General features: G+C 38.3%; 1 long non-coding RNA gene across 1 annotated transcript; it reads left to right on the forward strand.

The window, feature by feature from the left end:
* Window positions 1-530: 530 nt before the first annotated feature.
* On the forward strand, window positions 531-1,153 carry LOC138918218 (uncharacterized). Its single transcript, XR_011427259.1, has 2 exons — window positions 531-703; window positions 1,083-1,153. It is a non-coding gene; the product is annotated as an uncharacterized lncRNA (long non-coding RNA).
* Window positions 1,154-5,364: the final 4,211 nt, after the last annotated feature.

The raw sequence follows: 5,364 nt of genomic DNA on the forward strand, positions 1-5,364 counted from the left end.
CTTCCCAAAGCACTGACCTTGCTTTCTTTGTCCTTAGGCTGAAGGGCTCTAAAAGAATCCCCTGCCACTCAACAATTAGAGAGACTTCTACCTGAGATGATAAACTCCTCCTCTAGCCATAGCTATAGGATCAACTAGTCGAAGGGAAGCAGAAAGGCCAGTGTCGCCAGACTTCCTGTCATTGCAATAGCATTAGCAGATGACCTTTTATAAGTATTTTCAAATCATTCTCAGACAAGGATATCATTAATGCCAATTCTTGGAATTGTTTATACTCTGAATACAACTCTTTCCTCTCTAGAAGAAAGAAGAGTTAGCATGTAGGTGGCCCTCACATGCTCCAGCCATGCAGAGCCGTGCAGCCAAGTCAGAAAGAGCCATGGGGTTGAGGTGGGCGGGGTGGGCAAGAGGCTCCAGAGTACGCAATGCTTTGTAGTTCATGTTAAACTTTTTGGCCTTAATCTTAAGAATATTTAAAATCAACAGCATAAACTACCGACCATGTTAACAACTTACATATTTTTTTTCAGAACGCTTTCCAAATTCCTACTTTATTTTACACTCACAATGACCTTATTAAATGGCTAAAGCAGATGAGGATAGACTGGACAATCCTGAGACCCAGAGAAGCTGACTTTTATATGATCAGAATTTGAGTCTGAGATAAAGTAAAATTTAATTACTTCAAGCTAATGCCAGAAAGGTATGATTTATGAAAAACTATTTAAAGAAATATTCTCTTTACTTTTAATTATTTGTAAATATATATGGTTTGTAAGTTTGGGGGTCTCCAGGTTTTAATGAGTAATTAAAACTAATTTGTAATCCATCTGTTATATTTTATATAAATGAATGTTTTTTAACTGCTGAGAAATGCTTGATTCTTTTAAGAATGTTTAGAGACACCCTCCAAAAAAATTGATATTTTACATTATAAAGTCAATTACCTAGGAATGTGTTAACACTTTATTTTAGTTGACCTTTCAGTGTTGTTCCTGGGTTGTCAATAATATTAATTTAAAAAGTCAAGACACCGCATTCATTCACACATTTCTCCTTCTCTGGGTACTTTCGTATTTTAGGATGAAGATGGATTCACCTCTTCAGAGATGCTTATGCTTTCTGCTTTAAAATAAAAATGCTATTCCCGTGCTTTGCTCCTTATGTTATTGCCGCCCCCCCCCCACATAAAAACAAAAGATGAAAATGAAAGGACTGTATCCATGCTTATCTACCACTTGACCAGGCGAGAAGAGAGAAACATTCAGCCCTCCCTTGTTGTGCTGAATCTCACACCTCTTTTCTCCTCTGTGTCTCTTCTTCTGACCCCCCTCCCTCAGGCAGGGTAGGCATATGGAGTTATCACTTCCCTCAGGGAACCTCCAACCCATGGGGATCTAGAGAGAGTCTAAAAATGAGGCTGGGAACTACTTGCTTCTTACAAGGCCAAATATATGTGAGCCTCAAATCTAGAACCTGAAATGGAAGGAAATCCGAATGGAAATATCACCTTTCTGTCAGCGGTAAATCCCCTCCCTCCACTTCCTTTTGTCTATATCACTGCAGCCTTTAAAAAGTCTTGGGCTCCCAGTGGTACTTTTTAAGCAATGTATTTATCTATGAAAGGAAGACAGAGGTTAGGAGATTTAGAATCCAATTAACTTTGCACCTGAGGATTGTTGGCCAACGCTGAACAAGTCACTCTGCTCTAGGAAACCAAATAAGAATACGTAAGACTAATGAAGATCATAAAAGGTGACAGTGGACTAGAAGCCAGATACTATGACAATTTTTCCTTTCCTGTATCCTATTTACAATAGAAAACATTATGAATGGTACTTCACACCCTAGAGTTGTGCAGTGCACAATCTGTACAACCAAATATGACAACTCTGGTGAGAGAGAAGAATTACATGCGAGAGATTCATTTAAAGGTCAAGAATACTTAACTTTTCTCAAGTCAATTGGCTTTTAAAACTCTTAGGACTATCCAGGAAAGATATTAGAAGTTGTATATTTTAAAATCTAATTAATATCTAAAACTCCTTCAATCCAGATATATATCCTATGTTTTTGGAGCTAAATATTGAAATTTCTAAGTCCCAGTGCACCAATGCGGTGACCTGCAATAACTGCTGGCCTGCAACCATATATACAAAACCACTGGCAATAGGACCTAATAAAAAGAGACTTTTAATACAAATATTGTGACACGATAGTGCTCAATAACCAAAATGCCATTAAAAGTAATTTGTGGAGACTTCCACTTCTGGAAAGATAAAGTAGACATAGTTTCCCCTCTTCCTCCTGCTAGGCACATTTAAAAGTCCTGGACATTATGTATAAAACAGGCAGAAAAAGAGTCTGAAAGGTAGAGAGAAAAAGGCAGAGACCTCAGACCTAGGGAAAAGCACAATGACTTCAATCGAAAATCATCATACAAAGAACCCAGTGGATCTCAACTTGAACAGGAAAAGACGATCAACATATGCCAACACCAAGATGACACAGATGTGATAATTATCAGACAGGCGTTTTAAAACAGCCATCATAAAAATGTTTCTGAGCAATTACTAACACACTTGAAACAGATGTAATAGAAAGCCTCAGCAAAGAAATAGAACATGTTAGCAGAGGAACTATGATCTAAACCTTGCAGCTTGCACAAACATTAACTCAAAACGGATCATGGACTAAAGTGTAAAATGTAAAATTATAAAGGTTTTATTTTTTCTCCCCAAAGCCCCAGTACACAGTTGTATATCCTAGTTGTAAGTCCTTCTAGTTCTTCTAGGTGGGACCCCTACACAGCACAGCTTGATGAGCGGTGTGTAGGTCTGCTCACAGGATCCAACCCGCGAAGCCCAGGCCACCAAAGCAGAGCACACAAACTTAACCACTGCACCATTGGGCTGACCTCCTAAAAGTCTTTTAATATAGGAAGAAATCTTCACGATCTGGGGGTAGGCAAAGATGACTCAGACTTGACGCCAGAAGCATGATTAATAAAGAAAAACAACCAATAAATTGAACTTCATCAAAATTAAATTTAGAAGTTTTGCTCTGTGAAAGACCCTGTTAGGAAGATGAAAAGACAAGCTACAGACTCAAAGAAGTGTATCTGACAAATACCTTATATCTAAAATATGCAAAGAACACTTATAGCTTAACAGCAACAAAAAACAAAACAAAACCCAGACAATCCTATTAGAAAATGACAGAAGATATCACTAAACAGGATATATGGATGGCAAATAACACATGAGAAGATGCTCAGCATCATTAGCTGTGGTAGACAGAATAATGCCCCCCTCCAAAAAAAACCATCATCTTAATTGCTAGAAAATGTGAATATGTTATCTTACATTCAAAAGGATCTTTGCAGATGAGATTAAGTTATGAAGGGTCTTGAGATAGGAATCCTGGATTATGCAGGTGGGCCTGATGTAATCACGAAAGTCCTTATAAGAGGGAGGCGGGATCAGAGAGGAGAGAAGACGCTATCATCCTGGCTTTGAAGATGGAGGGAAGGGCCAGGAGCCAAGGAATATAGGCAGCCTCTACAAGGTGGAAAAAGCAAGGAAACAGATTCTCCCCGGGAGCCTCCAGAAGGAACGCAGCCTTGCAGACCCATTTTAGACGTCTGACCCCTTGAGCTGTAAGAGAATAAATTTGTGTCAAGGCACTAAGTTTGTGATAATTTGTTACAGCAGCAATAGGAAATTAATCCAAGTGGCCATTAGAGAAATGCAAATTAAGACCACAATTAGATCTTACTACATACCTATGAGCATGGTTAAAATTTGAAAAATGGTGACAATACTGAATACAAGCAAAGATACACAGAAAATGGATCGCCCACACATTGCTGGTGGAAATGTAAATAATACAGCCTCTCTGCAAAATTGTTTGACAGTTTCTTTAAAAAACTAAAGGTAGGGGTGGGCCCAGTGGTGTAGTGGTTAAGTTCAGCACACTCTGCTTCCGTGGCCCAAGGGTTTGCAGGTTCGGATCCTGGGTGTGGACATACACCACTCATTAAGCCATGCTATGTGTGACCCACATACAAAATACAGGAAGACTGGCACAGATGTTAGCTCAGGGCCAATCTTCCTCAAGCAAAAACCCCAAAAACAAATCCCTCCTTGGAAAAAAAAACCAGCATACATTTACTGTATGATCCAGCAATTGCACTCCTGGGCATTTATCCCAGACAAGTGAGAACATATGTCCACCCAAAAACCTGTGTATGATTGTTCATAGCAGTTTTATTTGTAAAAGCCAAAAACTGTAAACAATCTAAATATCCCTCAATAAGTGAATGGTTAAACTATGGTACATGCCTACCATAGAATACTACTCAGCAATTAAAAGGAATGAACTATTGATAGGCTCAATGACTAGGGTGGATCAAAGGCATTATGCCAAGTAAACAAAACCAATCTTATACTATTTGATTCCCTTTACAGAACATTCTCAAAATGACACAGTTGTAGTAGACATAGAAAGCAGATTAGTGATTGCCGGGGGTTAGAGATGGTGGGCAGCCAGGGTGGAGGTGATTATAAAGGTTATAGCATGAGGGAAACATTTGTGGTGATGGGATTGTTCTGTATGTTGACCATGGTGTTGGTTACACAAAGCTACACCTATGATGTTTGTTACACAAATCTACACCTGTGATAAAATGGCATAGAACTCTGCACACAGTGTCAAGTTACTGACTTGACAGTGTCCTATAATTATGTAAGATATGACCATTGAGGGAAACCAGGTAAAGGATGCATGAACATTTTTGTACTATCTTTGCAACTTCCTGTGAATTTATAATTTTTTTAAGTGAAAAAAATTGCGGCAAAATGTGGAAGGGGGTTGACTGATATCTTTCCAAAAGAAATAGTTAAAAGTTTAATTAACTGTGATGCTTTGTAGAGGAAAATCAGGTTGTAGGTATTATAGAGAGGAGGGTTTTCTAGTTCTTATTTTTCATACCATTTCTCTATTTTTTTCAATATATCATACATACAAAAGAATATATAAAATACAGTTACAGATCACTCAAGAAGCTGAATATAACCAGTGTCTTAGTAGGCCGCTGTATGTGACTGTTATTACAACCCTCTCTGACCCCAGAGATAACCTCTCTCCTGACATTTGTGATAATCATTCGCCTGCTTAAAATGTTTCTTTTCTGTTTATTTACCCCTAAACAATGTACCGTATAGCCTGTTTTCAGCGTTGTATAAATGGAAGCACCCTGCTTGGATTCTTCTGTGAGTTAGTTCTTTTGCTTTTATTATGTCTTTAAGGTTTATCCTTGATGAGTGTGGCTGAAGTTCATTCCTTTTCCATGCTGAATAGTAG

Source organism: Equus caballus, chromosome 16, assembly GCF_041296265.1.
Source record: "Equus caballus isolate H_3958 breed thoroughbred chromosome 16, TB-T2T, whole genome shotgun sequence".
Classification (NCBI taxonomy): Eukaryota; Metazoa; Chordata; class Mammalia; order Perissodactyla; family Equidae; genus Equus; species Equus caballus.